Source organism: Trichechus manatus, unplaced genomic scaffold (assembly GCF_000243295.1).
Source record: "Trichechus manatus latirostris isolate Lorelei unplaced genomic scaffold, TriManLat1.0 scaffold00018, whole genome shotgun sequence".
NCBI classification, from domain to species: Eukaryota; Metazoa; Chordata; class Mammalia; order Sirenia; family Trichechidae; genus Trichechus; species Trichechus manatus.
The window spans coordinates 2,244,075-2,262,600 of record NW_004443954.1 but is presented as its reverse complement, the minus strand read 5'-3'; positions in this window follow the sequence as shown (position 1 = coordinate 2,262,600).

Genomic DNA, 18,526 nt, shown 5'->3' with positions numbered 1-18,526 from the left:
AATTATATTTCAGAGCAAAATACATTGATAAAATTTAATCATAAAACATTTTCTTAGACTTCCTTCCATTTTGCCTGTTTTCCTCTATAAACTCATTGCAAGAATGAATGCAAAGTAAAAATTCAGTATTTGGAAGTGTATAATTTCCTTTATAAGTAAAAGAAATGAACTTTTTTTTTTTTTCTTTTTTCTTGTAGTTTCACAGGTAGTTTTACTATCTGTATCCCAGTCTTGCATTTGCCTTACCTCAGTGGGCAAATTTGAATAATAGTAATATTAACTGGACTTCCTTGATGTTCAACCATTTCAGGAGGTAGCATATGACCAAGAACTGATGGTATTGAAGGAGGAAGTCCAAGTTGCGCTGAAGGGAATGGCCAAAAACAAGGCTCCAGGAATTGACGGAATATCAGTTGAGATGTTTCAACAAATGGGTGCAGCACTGGAGGTACTCACTAATCCATGTCAAGAAATTTGGAACACAGCTACTTGGCCGACAGACTGGAAGACATTCATATTTGTGCTGATTCCTAAGAAAGGTGATCCAACAGAATGTGGAAATCGTCAAACAATATTATATCACACTCAAGTAAAATTTTGCTGAAGATATTTAAAAAATGATTGCAGCAGAACATTGACAGAGAATGGCCAGAAATTCAAGCCAGGTTCAGAAGAGGACGTGAAACGAGCGATATCATTGCTGATGTCAGATGGATCTTGGCTGAGAGCAGAGAATACCAGAAAGATGTTTACCTGCATAATTGACTATGAAAAGGCATTTGACAGTGTGGATCATAACAAATTGTGGATAACATTACGAAGAATGGGAATTCCAGAATACTGTATTGTGCTCATGCAGAACCTGTACATAGATCAAGAGGCAGTCTTTCTAAGAGAACAAGGGGATACTACGTGGTTGAAAATCAAGAAAGGTGTATGTTAGTGTTCTATAGTTTCACCATACTTATTCAATCTGTATGCTGAGCAAACAATCCAAGAAGGTGGACTATATGAAGAAGAACATAGCATCAGATTTGGAGGAAAACTGATTGACAGGCTGTGATATACATGACCTTCCTTGCTGAAAACATAAGAGGATTTGAAGCACTTACTGAAGACTACAGCCTTCAGTATGGATTACACCTCAACATAAAGAAAACAAAAATCCTCACAACTGGACCAATAAGCAACATAATCATAAATAGAGAAAAGATTGAAGTTGTCAAGGATTTCATTTTACTTGGATCCAGAATCAACTCCCATGGAAGCAGCAGTCAGCAAATCAAACAATGTATTGCATTGGGTAAATATACTGCAAAAGAACTTTTTCAAGGATTAAGAGGCAAAGATGTCATTTCGAGGACTAAGGTGTGCTTGACCCAAGCCATGGTATTTTCAATTGCCTCATATATGCAAAAGTTGGATATGAATAGGTAAGACTGAAGAAGAATTGATGGCTTTGAATTATGGAATTGGTGAAGAATATTGAATATACTATGGACTGCCAGAAGAACAAACAAATCTGACTTGGAAGGAGTACAGTCTGAGTGCTCCTTAGAATAGAGCATGGTGAGACTTTGTCTCAAATACTCCAGTTTCTGGAAAAGGACATCATGCGTTATAAAGTAGAGGGTCAGCAAAAAAGAAGAAGACCCTCAATGAGCTGGATTGACACAGTGGCTGCAACACTGTGCTCAAACATAGCAATGATTATGAGGATTGGTGCAGGACTGGGCAGTGTTTTGCTCTGTTTTACACCTAACAACACATATATATACATAATCTAATTTATATATAAGATCTTTCAACTAATAAACATATATTAATATGTATATATGGTTATGGACCTAGCTCTGTAATCATATGGAAATGCATTTTGGAAAAGGTTTTGTATATAATGTGAAAATGGATCAGATTAGTAATATGTAAGCATATGTTAACATTATTAAATTTTACTAAAGGATGAAAAATTTCAAAATCAGGAAATTATTTGCTTCCAAAGAATGATAATTACAGAAAAGGTCTGTCTATGTATTGCTTTTATAGATACCATAGCTTATTTACATAATTTTACAAAGCAGTCTGAATGTCTTTCAGAATACGTCTTTTTAATGTAATTGTTTCAAAGCAGTCAAATGAAAACAAGTTTATAATTTAACATGAGCATTATGTAATTTTCAAAAATATTATATATATTCTTAGTGGGATTTCATAGGCAGAGGGAAAACTATGTATGTGTGTAACAAAAAGAAAAAATCTATAAAAAAAAGTCTACAATAATCCATATGGTATATTTTTCCCAAAGGTAACAATATTATCAATATATGAAAATATAGCTATTTTTCAAAAAGTTGATGTGATTAGTAGTGCAGTTGCATAATACAGTAATCTTGCTAGTAGAATTCTGTTAAGCATTTGTTGAATCACTGTAAATGAGATTTAATGTAACTTTTATTTAAATATAGGTGCTCACCTACACATACTACCCAAATTAAAAGCTTGTTCGGTAATGATTTTCAAATTAAAAGCTTGTTCGGTAATGATTTTCAAATGTGTAATGTTTTCTACTGCAGAATTTCATGACCAGTTTTTGAATGAGTTTTTCATAAAGTGTATAGAAGCAGGGGAGCCCTGGTGGTGCAGTAGTTGAGAACTCTGCTGCTAATCAAGCTCTTCAAATCCACCATCTGCTCCTTGGAAACCCTGTGGGGAAGTTATACTCTGTCGTCTAGGGTCGCTAGGAGTCGGAATGGACTTGACTGCAATAGGTTTGGTTTTTTGTTGTTTTTGGCGTATGGAAGCAGTACACAAAGTTTTACTAAGGCGATGATGCAAAGTTAAAGCATAACCAGGATATAACCAGGATAACCAAGCAAAGCATTAGTCAACATCAACATTGTTCTTCAACTCCAACTTTAATCTGAATAAGTACTTTTTAAAATGAGTGATGTTTTCAAATCGTTCTGGTAAAAGTAACACAGAGTTCAGATGATCAAGACTGTTTTTCCCAATTCCTAACTTCTAAATACTATTCTGTTCTCCTCAAACAAAGAAAAAATATAAAAGCATCACATTTTAAAGGCACCAAAGAATAAGCAGATATGTGTGGGAAGAACTGAAATCATAGATACCCACTGCTGTCATGTCAATTCCACCTCATAGCGACCCTGTAGGACAGAGTAGAACTGCCCCCATAGGGTTTCCTAGACTGGAAATCTTTATGGAAGCAGACTGTCACATCTTCCTCCTGCGGAGTGACTGGTAGGTTTAAATTGCTGAACTTTTGGTTAGCGGCCAAGCGCTTAACCACTGCACCAACAGCCCTCCTTGAAGTCATAGGTATGAAACAGAAATTTACTGCCTGCAGTTACCTAAGCCTTCTTGTCCAAAATATTGGTGTGAATTATTTATACCAAGTGTTTTGTGCTTTTAATACCACTTTCAAAACCGTGAGGTCTTTGTGTGTATGTGTTTTAATAAATGGACAAGATGAGATTCTAGAGTCAGACATTCCTAGTTTAAATGGTAAACTCTACTCCTTGATACATATTCCTTCTTGCAAAACTTTTCGTAGTAAAAAAAATTGTTAGTACTTTTTAAAATGTGGGATTGGAGAATACCCTATATATATATATATATATAAAAAACAGTTACTGTTGAGTCAATTCCAACTCATAACAACCACATGTGTTTTAGAGTAAAACTGTGCTCCACTGGGTTTTTCAATGGTGTGACCTTTCAGAAGCAGAATGTCAGCACTTTCTTCTAATGCATCTCTTGGTGTATTTGAAAGCCAACCTTTCAATTAGTAGCCAAGCACATAACCGTTTGTGCCACCCAGGGACTCCATGCATTACATATACATATATATTAATTTTATATAAAAGAATATATAGTAAATAATCAATTAACCACCACACAGATCAAAAAATAGATTTTTGCCTATATTTATTTGTCCCTCAGAAACTATTTTCTTGCTTTTCTTTATGGTTTTTCCACTTCAACACAAACGCCTCACAATATAATTTAGGTTTTCCTGGTTTTGATTTTCATATAAATGGAATCATAACATATGCATTCTTCTGGGTCTTGAGTCTTTCTCTCAACATTATGTTTGTGACATTTATTCATGTTGCGTGTAACAGAAGTTCATTTAATTTCCTGGCTGTATAGAGAGTTTGATTGAATTCGTATACTAAGTAGATTTATCCATTTTGCTATCCACGGACATCTGAGTTATTTCCAGCATAGAGCTATTACAAACAAAATCACTACAAAGATGTGAGTACATGCAACCTGGAGAATATGAGCAATACCCTCTCACGAGCATACACCTAGGAGTATAATTATTGGGTTTATGGTATATGTATCTTCAACTCTAGTGTAAGCCCAAACTTCTACTCCCAAAGCAGTTGCTCCAATATTTAGGCCCATCTGTAATTGGAATAATGTTCCCTTTGCTCCACGCTCTCCCTAAAATTTGTTATATCAATTTTTTAAAGCTTTGTCTTTTAGCAGGTTAGATTACAGTGTCCAATTGTAGCTAAGTCTTACATTTTCCTGGTTACTAATCGAGTTGACCCTTAGATGGATACTTTTTTTTTTTGGAATTTTTTGGTGATGCCATATTTTTTCACCAATGGAATGGATACTGAATCATTGTTTTTTAGTAGTTTTTTATTATTTGAAAAATGGGGCACCAATTGCAAGTGGGATATATCAGTCCCCTCTTCCATGAAGCACATCATACATGGTACATATCAGTCCCACGGCACATCACACTGCCTCTTGAGCCATAAAATATCTTACTCAACTTTCAAAGAATACACATGAAATAGTCCATATACATTGCATTTGCTGAATATAATTGTTATCAGTCTGATTTAGAGCGGCCTATATCTGTACCATGTTCCATGAAGCACATCATACTCTTGGGACATATTGATCCCATGGCCCAGGAAGGGCATCACAACTCTTTTCACACCAAAAATAACTCATTTATTTGAATGTTTCCAAATGCCGATAACCATACCTTCCGAACAACACAAAGGAAATAGTAAACATAATTGCAAGCTTTATCTTGCTGCACAAAAGCCAAAAGAAACAAGTTTCACACAATCACTTCTCCGGGAAGTATCCTCTCTTAAGAATGACTCTCAACACTGAAATGTAGCTCAGACTGACTTCCTTGTTTTTTAGGCAGTTGCACCAGTATCCACCCCGATGCCAGAACATACTAACGTGTCTCAAATGCATGCCAATAAACTTCCAGGGGCAGAAAAATGTAACATGCACGTATATATCACTTGTTGCATGAAACCCTGGTGGTGCAGCAGTTAAGCTCTCTGCCGCTAACTGAACGGTTGGTGGGCCTTTCTCCCAGTGGTTCCATGGGAGAAAAACCTGGCGATCTGCTCCTGTAAAGATGACAGCCTAGAAAACCCTATGGGGCAGTTCTACTCGGTCACATGGGGTCACTATGAGTCACAACTAACTCGATGGCACCTAACAACAAAAACAGCAACAGAGTTAGTCATCTTTTTAGTTTCTTATTGGCCATTTATATCTCTTCTTTTATACAGTACCTCTTCAATTCTTATTGATTGATAAGGATTACCTATATATTCTGTACACCTGGGCTTAGTGTTCAGAACTAGTGTTAAGAGCATTTTAAGATCCTTCCTGAAGTACAAGGCTGTCAGTAATAGGATACTATACATACTCCTACAAGGAAAACCACTTAATATGACTATTATTCAAATTTACGCACCAGTCACTAAGGTTAAAGATGAAGATATTGAAGATTTTTACCAACTTCTGCAGTCTGAAATTGCTTAAACATGCAATTAAGATGCATTGATAATTACTGGTGTTTGTAATGCAAAAGTTGGAAACAAAGAAGGATTGGTAGTTGGAAAATATGGCCTTGGTGATAGAAACAATGCCAGAGATCACATGATAGAATTTTGCAAGACCAATGACTTCATTGCAAATACTTTTTCAATAACATAAACGGCGACTATATACATGCACCTTGCCAGATGGAATACACAGGAATCAAATCAACTACATCTATGGAAAGACAATGGAGAAGCTCAATACCATCAGTCAGAACAAGGTCAGGGACCGATTGCAGACTAAATCATCAATTGCTCATATGCAAGTTCAAGTTGAAGCTGAAAAAAACTAGAGCAAGTCCATGAGAGCCAAAGTATGACCTTAAGTATATCCCACCTGAATTTAAAGACTATCTCAAGAATAGATTTGACACATTGAACCCTAATGACCGAAGACCAAAGGAGTTGTGGAATGACATTAAGGACATCATACATTAAGAAAGCAAAAGATCATTTAAAAGACAGGAAAGAAAGTAAAGATCAAAATGGATGTCAGAAATGAAACTTGCTCTTGAACATAGAGTACTAAAGGAAAAGGAAGAAATGAAGTAAAAGAGCTGAACAGAAAATTTCAAAGAGGACTCTAGACAACAAAATAAAGTATTATAATGAAATGTGCAAAGACCTGGAGTTAAAAAACTAAGAAGGAACAACACACTCAGAATTTCTCAAGCTAAAAGAACTGGAGAAAAAATGCAAGCCTCGAGTTGGAATATTGAAATATTCTACAGGAAAAATATTGAATGATGCAGGAAGTATCAAAAGAAGATGGAAAAAATACATACAGTCACTGTACCAAAAAGAATTGGTGGACTTTCAACCATTTCAGGAGCTAACATGATCAAGAATCAATGGTACGGAAGGAAGAAGTCCAAGCCTCACTGAAGGCATTGGTGAAAATCAAGTCTCCAGGAATTGATGGAATACCAATAGAGATGTTTCAGCAAAGGGATGCAGCACTGAAAGTGCTCATTCATTTATGCCAAGAAATTTAGAAGACAGCTACTTGGCCATCAGACTGGAAGAGATCCATATTTATGCCCATTCCAAAGAAAGGTGAACCAACAAAATGCAGACATTATTGAACAATATCATTAATATCACACACAAGTAAATTTTTGCTGAAGATAATTCAAATGGGGTTGCAGCAATACATTGACAGGGAACTGCCAGAAATTCAACCTGGATTCAGAAGAGAATGTGGAACAAAGGATATCATTGCTGGTGTCAGATAGCTCTTGACTGAAAGCAGAGAATACCAGAAAGATGTTTACCTGTGTTTTATTGACTATGCAAAGGCATTCAACTGTGTGGATCATATGAAATTATGGATAACATTGTGAAGAATGGGAATTCCAGAACACTTTTTTGTGCCCATGAGGAATATTTACATAGACCAAGAGGCAGTCATTCGAACAATGTAAGGGGACCCTGCGTGGTTTAAAGTCAGGAGAGGTGTGCATCAGGGTTGTATATTTTCACCATACATATTCAGTCTGTATGCTGAGTAAATAATCCAAGAAGCTGAGCTATATAAAGAGGAACACAGCATCAGGTTTGAAGAAGACTCGTTATCAACCTGTGATATGCAGATGACACAAACTTGCTTGCTGAAAGTGAAGAGGACTTGAAACACCTATGATCATAGATGCCAACCTTCAGTCTGGATTGCACCTCAACATAAAGAAAACAAAAATCCCCACAACTGGACCAATAAGCAACGTCATGATAAATGGAGAAAAGACTGAAGTTGTCAAGGATTTCATTTTACTTGGATTCACAATCAATGCCTATAGAAGCATCAGTCAGGAAATCAAAAGATGCATTGCACTGGGCAAATCTGCTGCAAAAGACTTCTTCAAAGTGCTAAAAATCAAAGATGTCACTTTGAGGACTAAGGTGAGCTTGACCTAAGCCATGGTGTTTTCAATTGCCTCATAAGCATGTAAAAGCTGTACAATGAATAAGGAAGACCAAAGAAGAATTATGGTGTTGGCAAAGAATATTGAATATACCATGGGCTGCCAGAAGAACCAACAAATCTGTCTTGGAAGAAGTACAGCCAGAATGCTCCTTAGAAGCAAGGGTGTCGAGACTTCATCTCACATAATTTGGGCATGTAATCAGGAGGGACCAGTCCCTGGAGAAGGACATCATGATTGGTAAAGTAGACGGTCAGCAAAAAAGAGGAAGACGCTTAACGAGATGAGCTGACATAGTGGCTGCAACAATGGGCTCAAGCATAACAACCATTTTGAGGATGATCCAAGACCAGGCAGTGTTTTATTCTGTTGTACATAGGGTCACTATGAGTCAGAATTGACTGGACGGCACCTAACATCAACAGAGCTTAGTGAATTTTTTTATGTTGCAAACATCTGCTGGTGTGGCTTTTTTTTTTTAATTCTGTTTATAAAAAATCATTTGTTATTGAGATATAATATATACAAGTGAAATGTTCAGATCGCCTCTTCAATTCTTCAAAAAAAGTCTGTGTAAGATAGATGTTAGGTTTTTAAAACTTTATCTTTTCTAATATAATCTTTTAAACTTATAAAATTTCCTCTAAGCATAATTTAGCTGCATCCCAAAGTATTTGACAGTTTGTGTGCCCATTATCATTTAATGTGAAATATGTTTCAATTCCCTTTGTCATTTCATTTCTGATCCATAATTATTTAAAACTGTAATGTAGAATTTCCAAATATTTGGAAATTTTAATTATCCTTTTGTTATTGATTTTTAATTTAATTTTGTTGTGTTTAGAGAAATACTCTGTATTAAGTTAATCCTTTTACATTTATTGAGAGTTGTTTTGTAGCTCAGTATATGGTCTTTGTCATTACTTCATGTGTACTTGGGAAGAATATGTATTCTGCAGTTGTTTGGAGTACTGTTCCATGTCAATTGAGTAAAGGTGATTGAAAGGGTTGTTCCTTTTTTCTTGCTTTTTCTATCAGTTGCTGAGAAAAAAGGGTCAAAATCCCCAACCTTTAGTTCTCCCTTTAGTTCTTCCAAGCTTTTCTTCATGTATCATTTCTAAGCTCGTTTGTTAGGTGGACACATATTTGCAATCAATATGTTGCAAAATTAACCCTTTTATCTTTATCAGATGTCCCTCTTTATCTCTGACGATATTCCTTTTATGGAAGTCTATCTTGTCTGACATAAATTTTGTCACGCCTACTCTTCTATGATTGCTGTTTGCATGGTATAATCATTTGACGTTAATCTATGTGTATCTTTGTATGAGATATTCCTTTCTTACAAACAGCATATAGTTAGGTATCGTTTTTAATAGTCTAGCAATTCCTGCATTGTAATTGGTATGTGTCATCCACTTACATTTGATGACATTATTGATATGGTTAGATTTAAGTCTCACATCTAAGTTTTGCTGTTTGCTATCAATTTTTCCCATCTGTTCTTTGTTACTTTGTTCCTTCTTTTCTACTTTCTTTTGGATTATTCAGGTATTTTTTTAGCATTTCATTTTGTCTCGTCTGTTGGATTTTTAGGTATTCCTCTTTGCTTCATTTTTTATTGGTTTCTCTAAGGATTACAGTATGGTTCTCCAACATGTCACTGTATACTTCAAAATATTATTTTATGAATTAGCTTATAATGTAAAACCTTATGACCGTGTAATCCTATTGATCCCCTTCTTTACCTTGTGTTACTTTTGCCATGTATTTAATTCTCAATATGTTATAAAACCCAAAATATATTATTGCTTTTGCTTTAAACAGTCAGTTGCCTCATAAAGAAATGTTAAAAACAGAAAACAATAGTATTTTTACCACTTCTTTTCCCTTCCTTCCGTCCTTCCTTTCTCAGTTTTCTAACTTGTATTATATCCCTTTAGCCTGAATAACTTCTTTTAGCACTTCTTGCATTGCATGTTTACTGGAAATGAATTCTGTCTGTTAATGTTTGTTTTTAAATGCCTTTATTTCACCTTTATTTTTGAATATTTGCTGCATATTAAATTCTAAGTTGATAGTTTCTTGCCCCCTTTAAACACTTTTATGATGTCAAGTCATTTTCTTCTGGCTTGCATTACTTTAAGGAAAAAAATTATTGTTGTTGCCTTATACATAATGTGCCTTTTTCCTCCCTCTGAAAGTTTTCAAGATTTAAAAAAAGGGAACCTTTTTCTTTAGTTTTCAGTAACTTGACTATGACGTGAAGTGTGATTTTCTTTGTATTTATCCTATTTGAGATTCATTGAAATTATTGGATCTGTGTGTTAATATTTTCCATAAAAATTGGAAGAATCTCTCACAATTATTTCTTATATTTTCCCATCTAATTTCATCTCTCTTCTCTTTCTGAGATTCCAATTATGTATGTGTTAGATCACTTGATAAAAATCTCATAGGTCACTGATGCTATGCTCATTTTTGTCAATCATTTTTTCTCTCTCTGCTTTATTTTGAATAATTTCTATTGTCCTATTTTCAGTTTTCTCTCTCATTTCACAATGTTCAGTCACCTACTAAATGCATTAAATACATTTTTATTTCAGATCTTATAAATAAATAGATATATATTTGCTTTAGTTGCCATCAAGCTGGTCCTTGACTCATGGCAAGCTCATGCACAACAGAATGAATGTATTGTACACATATATATTTTTTTCTCCATTTGACACTCTTTTAAAATTTCCACCTCTATCTTAGAGTACTTCATCTTTTTATATGTTATCCATCTTTTTCTTTAAATTCATTGACATTTATAATAGTTGTTATAAACATCTTATCTACTAATTCTAATAACTGGGTGTAATTCCATTGACTTGTTTTTTCTTGATCATGAGTCACATTTTCCTCCATCTTTGCTGTTCTGTCATTTCTAATTGTATACTAGACACTGTGAATAAAAGCAGTGGAGATTAATATAATTTTTTTTTTTTTTTTTTAGTTTTATTTATTTCTCAGAAAGTACAAGCCTTTTCATCTGCCTGCAGTTTAGGGTGATGGGCTAATTGTTTAGATTCCTCCTAAAGTTGAACTGAACAAGGGCTAGGCTATAACTAACTTTCTGGTATGCTTCTTAGAAGCAAGGATGGTAAGATTTCATCTTCCTTACTTTGAACACATTATCATGAAAGACCAATCGCTAGAAAAGGACATCATGTTTGGTAAAGTAAAGGGTCAGTGAAAATGAGGGCAACCTTCACGGAGATGGAGTCACACAATGACCACAACAATATGCTCAAACATATCAAAGATCATGGAGATGTCACAGGACGAGGCAACATTTTGTTCTGTTACGTATGAGGTTATCATAAGTCAGAGCCAACGAGGTCCCAGCTAACAACAACACCAAGGATGTAACTTTAAATTTAGTTGAATTTGCTTATTATCAGACGAGTCTGCAGTCTCCCATGTTGTTACCATTTTAGTCTTGTCAGTATTTAAGATGGAAATGGGTTGAACTGCAGTTTCAGATATTCTTGACTCACCAAGAATTGGACCCCATGGGTTGCATCCCATGATTAAATGTGATTCTAGGTGATTTCTCTATGCCTTCCTCCAAAGCCAGTGTTGTGTGTTTTGTTTTGGTTTTGGTTTATTTGGAGGGGATAGTAAAATTCAAGTTTTTATTGAGAGAGGCAGGAGAGAAATGTCAGGTAGAGTGATTTATTTTTGTGTTTGAGTTCTTTTTTTTTTTAATTCGAATTCTTCTTTACTGCTCATACTGTTGTCTAAAGCTTTGCTGATTACTCTTGTTCCCAGAAGTGTCTCTCCTTCTATGGTAAACTTTTTCTTAGTCCACCCTTGCCTAGACTAGATATTCACCCCCAGTTAAGGAAATTGTTGCCATAACTCTCTGCTCACCTGGGGAGGGCTTATTTCTCTATGGAATTTAATTCAGTGGGCCTTCCTTGTGTCCACTGTTCTTTGCTAACCCCATAGAAAATTGTGATTTTTCTTTTTTCTGTGTTTTTCTTGTTGCTTTCTTAGTTTCCTAGGGCTACCCTAACAAAATACAACAAAGTGGGTGGCTTTAAAGAACAGAATTGTATTGTCTCAGAATGTTGGAGGCAAAAAGTCCAAATCAGGGCATTAACTCTAGGAGTAATTCTTTCTTGCCAGTAGCTCCAGGTGTTTCCTGGTGTTCCTTAGCTTGCAGATGATCTTCATATGATCTCTTCCGTTCTGTGTGTCTCTGTGTCTATTCTGTTCTTTTTATAAGACACCACTCAGAATGGATTAGATTTAGGACCCACCCTATACTTGTATGTCCTCATTAGCATAAAAAAGAAACCTTACTTTCAAACAAGATCACATTCACGGGTACAGGGGTTAGGACTTCAATGTATCTTTTAGGAGGACACATAGTTCTACATCCTAAGAGGAAATAGAAGTTTATACAAAAATTATTAATTTAACGTAACCAAATTCATCAATCTTTCTCTTCACAGTTTCTTGTCTTATTTACAAAATTCTTACCTATCTCAGGTCATGAAGTTGTCTTCAAAGATATTTATCTGTGTCCATATTAGACACAGCATAATGTTGATCCAAAGGAATGAGGCACAATAAAAATTTAGAGAATTCCATTTATAAAAAAGTTTAAAAAGAATAAATATGCTTAACTCAGTAGATAATTCTACATGTGTGAGCCTATTAGTCTATCACTGTACAAATATTACACTGTCTCAATTAATTGCAGCTTTATGATGAGTATTAATAATTGTGCAAATCCTCTGTCCTTTATCTTCTTCAAAATGTCATGGTTTTTCTTGACTTTCTTGTCTCTTTATCAGAACACTGATTCCTTCAACTTGGTTGATGGTAATTATATGTTAGGAGGAATTGAAATGAACACATTAATTTATACTATAATATAAATATATTCGTACTATATTATATATATTTACATATTATAATTTACAGCATAAATTACTGATAACCTTTCAAGAACTTTAATATTTTAAAAGAGGACACATATAGTCCCAAATGTAACTCAATTTTATTAAGTTTCAGGTAGTTGCTCAGTCAAAGATTCGATGTGTAGTTGAAATTGGTATGTGTATTTCAGACAGTTTTTCTCCTTACACTCCTTTGCTTATTCATTTATACTTACTGAGAATTCTCTACTTTATCATTACTTAATCAAATCTTACCTTCCAATCAAAATCCTGATTAAGACTTAGTGCTCCATAATTCCTTCTTTTATGACTCCATTCCACACAGATCCCTCACTTCTATTAACTTTCATCCCACTATAATTATATAATTTTATTATGTACTCTCCCACATATGTCTTGAATCTTGTATTTCAAAACTTTCAGTTGCAAGTAACAGACATTCAACTCAGAATAGCTTAAGTACAAGAGGAAATGCATTGGCTCACATAACCCAACCACTGAAAGACAGGAGTAGAGCTTGTTTCAGTGGTAAAAGCTGGACTTTGGAATTCAAACAGTATCATCACTCTCGCACAATCTTTCTCTCTTTGCTCACCACCACCATCACTAGTCTAGATTTCTATTTTAGTATGTCTGTCTCAGGTGCCTTTATGTAGCAGGGAATTTGTCTGGGTTTGTATCTTAATGATTCAAGAGGAAAGACAGACTCATGATTTTCCCTCCGCTGTAGAAATTCAAGGATTCTGATTGGCCCAGTTTGGGTCACATGTCCACCTCTTGGATACTATGACCAAGTGAATAAAGAACTATCATTGATCCATCCTGAGTTATGTGCCTCTCTTTGCCTGAAGAATGATATTGCCTGGGGTAGAGTACTTTCATTGATAACCCCACTACAACCTAGCAGAACCCACGGTGTGGGGTAAAGTGGATCCCGAAGGTTATATGTGTGTGGGAATTGGCAATGGGGAGTTGTGGTAGGCAGAATAATGACTCTTCAAAAATGTTCACATCCTAATACCCAGAACCTGTGGCTATTTAGGCTACATGGAAAAGGGGAATTAAGTTGCAGATGAAATTAAATTTGCTAATCAACTGACTTTAAAATTATCCTAGATTATCTGGAGAGCCCGAATGTAATTTTTCCAAAAGCCCATATACATGGAAGAGGGAGACAGACAGCATAAAAAAGACTCCGTCTGATGTTTATGGCTTTGAAGATGGAGAAATGGGGTAGCCTCTAGAAGCTGGAAAAGGCAAGGAAATTGATTCTCTAGAGCCTCCAGAAAGGAACCAGCCCTGCTAACGCATCGGTTTTAGCCCACTGAGACCAAGTTTGGACATCTAACTTCCAGAACTCTAAGATAATAAATTTATGTTGCTTTAAGACACTAAGCTTATGATAATTTGTTATAGCAGCAATAGGAAAATAATACAGGTGATTCAATAATACCCAGAAAATGAAAAGGAATGCTGGGCACATGAAAAAAACCATAAGCTCCTCAAGAGCAGGAATTATACCCCTTTCATGTCCTCTATTTCCTATCACTTCTCTGAACAGAGATTGTGGTTTCAGAGGTCATCTGATTACAGGAAATACCTGTGGGCTAAGTTTATTGTTTAAAACTATGAAGCTTTAAGATACATTCTTAATAAGTTTTGTTTTTGTCTTAGTTATCTAGTGAGTGGCTGTGATAAACAAATTTATTTACTTACAGTTTAGGAGACTAGAAGTCCAAATTCAGGGCGCCAGCTCTAGGGGAAATCTTTCTCTTTAGGTTCTGGAGGAAGATCCTCGTCTCTTTTCAGCTTGTTTTCCTCTCTTTCAGTGATATGGCATCAATCTTCCCCCATCTCTGCTTGCTTTTCTGTGGCTAATTTACTTTATATCTCAAAGATGATTGGATTAAGACACACCCTACGTTGATATGATCCCATTCCCAAATGAGATTACATCCACAAGTATTAACCCATTGCCTTTGAGTCAATTCCAATTCATAACGACCCAATAAGACAGAGTAGAATTGCCCAATAGAGTTTCCAAAGCTGTAATCTTTAAGGAAGCAGACTACCACATCTTTCTCCTGAATAGAGGCTGGTAAGTTTGCACTGCTGACCTTTTGTTAAGCTGAGAGTTTAACCCGTGCACCATCAGGGTCCTCTACAAGTATAGGGGTTAGGATTGACAGCACATATTTTGGGGGGACAAAGTTCAACCTGTAATTTTTTTTTTTTTTTTTTTGGCAATTGTGTTTCGACTGAGTTGAAATGATGTTGTTTACCTATCTTTTAGTGAGATAGGTATCAGTGTTCAAAAATTAAAGGAAAACAGGATGTCCAGAGAGTGAGGTAAAATTATTGAATTCAGAACTGTTAAAGATATATCACCCAGAGAGACAAAAATAGGAAAATAATTTATTTGAGTGATAGGGTTGAAATGACTTCTTTTTTCCCTGGTTCTCCAAACCTTATCCATGATTCTAGGGATAACCTATGTTTCCTCTTTCCCATCCTAGCAATTTTTGTGGAACTCCAGCTTTTGTCAACCTCTCCTTTCCTTCATCCTACTCTGCCTAATTTTATACTGCTGCAAAGTAGAAAGTTGATCATTTATTGAAAATCACAGAGTAATGGAATTTTTATTTTGAGTTGATTGTTAAAAATATGTCTAGTATGTTATCAGTCTGTCTAGTATTGCTCCTTCACGACTAGTTAGATATATGTTTTGGTTGTCTCAACTAAGCTCTAGATTTTTCAATTGGAAGAGACATGCCTTCCACTTCTTTTTAAACCTATATCGTACTGGCTATAGTTTTGACCACATAGTCCCTCAGCTAATGTTTGTGGACAATAAAGAACAGAATGTTAGGAACTTCCAGTAGTATGTATCTTATTGATGCTTTGAAGGTAGAAATGTTGACAAACATTGACAAGTTTAAAATATTTCCATGTCGAAAGAAGCATAACGCCTACTAAATATGCATTGTTAAATATACTGTTACAGATGCCAGGTTTTTACCATTTTTCTTGAGGTCTGGATAAGAAAGTGGTGAATGTCAGATCCTTGTCGTTTCAATGGGCAAGGAAATTTATATCACTAGGACTTTATAACCAGGGGAAAGGAAAAAATGGGAAACTCAGTCAGCTCCCGTGAATAAATCCTCAGAATAACCAAGGGGTTAGGGATTTCTCTTTTTGCAACATTGACACTGAAACACCAGTTTAGGTCCTCTGGGAGTTCCCTTAAATACTTTGGAGAAAATAACAGGCTATAAATAATAGAAAATAAAAGGATTCTTTCAAAACATGGCCAAAGTCCATTTTGCCTGTCTTACCTGAAATGGAACAAAGACTGTATATATTTTCATGAGAATAAATGTGTGTAAGGGTCCTTTCATCATTTAAAAATATTCCCACTATCCATGAAAATTACGAGGCAAAGAAGCTGACCCAGATTATTGGGGCCAGCAGTGCAGAGTGGAGACTAGGACCTAAATACAAGCCCTGTGTAAGTAAGCTGTAGCTGGTCTACCTCTATTTGGATGAAAGGTAGGGTGGAGGTTTTCTTTTTTATGAAAACCTGAACCTACTTCTGGGTTCTCCTAGTGAACTGGTGTCTTGGTTATCTAATACTGCTCTAACAGAAATACTACAAGTGGGTGGCTTTAATGAACAGAAATTTATTTTCTCACAGTTAGGAGGCTAGAATCCCTAAATCAGGACACAGGCTCCAGGCTACTCTTTCTGTCAGCTCTGGGGGAAGATCCTTGTCTCTTCAGCTTCTATCCCTGGGCTCCTTGGTGGTCTTCATGTGGCACGGCATCTATCTTCCCCATCTCTGCTCTTTTCCTTGCTTGTTTAATCTCCTTTGTATATTAAAAGCGATGGACTTAAAACACACCCTACAATAATACTTTCTCATTAACAAAACAAAGAAAACCAGTTCTCAAAGGGGATTATAACCACTACAGCAGTTAGAATTTACAACACACATTTTTTGGGGACACAATTCAATCCATAACAACTGGATAAATTTCTATAATTGCATAACTATATCGAGCAAATCGTTTTCTCAATTACTACCATGTCTCTCCTTGACATCCCATGACGCTTTCAAATTTAGGTCACATAGTCCTTCTGTCTATATAATGCTTCTGTAAAAAAACAAATAAGCTGAAGTAAGAAAAAGGTAGTATTTCTGATTCCAAATATAGAGAACCAAGAACACAAAACAAAATGACATCAATGAGAGAGCAAACTTGGCTTTAACTTAAATTCCAGAACAGGAAACAATTCATTTACTAATGACATATAAATATTTAGTAGCTCTTTTTAGTGTAATTGATACTAGTTGAGTTTAGCCTGATTTCTGATTTAGAAGCATGGCTCCTCTTGAGGCTTAACGGTGTCCTCTGATATTAGCCAATTCTTCCTGGCATTATTTGGAGCACGGGTACTTTGGGTGAGATATCTGTGGTCGCTACTGGCCATTTCTGATTGCTATTAAGATGATGTTAAAACCCAGAACTCCTTATGGCCAGCAGGGAATGGGGCAGAAGGAAAGGTGTGGTTTGTAACAGCATATGGACTTGAGGCAGAGTGTCAGCCAGAATGGCGCAAAGTGTCAGCCAAGTGGTCCCGGTGCCCCTAAGAGGGGTGTGGAAGTAACTCAGAGAGGTGAACCTAGGGAAGTCCTGCAGTCAGGATCAAGGAACAATGCAGCAACAACTGGGTGGACCAAGGACCCTCCAGCACTATGTGTATCTCAGGAGAAGCAAGCAGGGACAGGTGGACACCAGCGACCCTTTTCTGCTCATTGTTTGGAGTTAAGAAAGCCACTGAGGATTTTGATAAAGTGAAGGCAGAGGGATGGAGAGGTAGTCTAAATTGACTAAGATTAGCCGGAATTGACTAAGATTAATTGGAAATAGGATTAGAAACTGAAAATAGACATTAAGTTCAATTAGAAAAATAAAGCTACATTTCCAGTACAACTGGTTTAGTAGACTGAGAGTCATATGTAATTAACTTGAAAAGTAAAGCTGTTTCAAGAGAACAGATAATCGTAGCAGTTATTCTGGGTTCCAAATTTTGCTAAACTTTGAGAGTTTCCATTATTCTGGGAAATGACTCAGGAATGCAGGGAGTTGAAGAAAAGCAGATGGCAGGGTTTCAGAGCAGGGGCCTAAGCACTTCAGATTGTGAAAGCGGACATTCCTAGGCCTGAATGAATTGTTGGCAAGAGGGCACAGCAACAGGCCCGTTTGCATCAGGGTTGGAAATGCCTCATAGCAGGAAATAGATATTGATGAATGGGAGTGCCTAGCTCATTTTCATCACTAAACTCCTAAGTTTTTTTTTTTTTTTTTTTTTTAATTTAGGTGAAGGTTTACAGAACAAATAATATCTCATCATTGTTTTATGACATTGGTTAACAATCCCACGACATGTCAATACGCTCTCTTCTCGGGCTTGGAGGACCTTTTTTTTTCTTGGTGAAAATATACATAGCCAAAGATACACCATTTCAAAAATTTCTACATGTATAATTCAGTGACGTCATTACATTCTTCCAGTTCTGCTGCTATTCTCACTTTAGATGAAGGTTTACAGAACAAAATAGTTTCTCATTAAACAGTACACATATCGCCCTATGACAATGGTTAAGAACCTCACTACATGTCAACACTGTCCTTACTCAACCTTTGGTTCCCTATCACTGGCTTTCCTGTCCCCTTCTGCCTTTTAG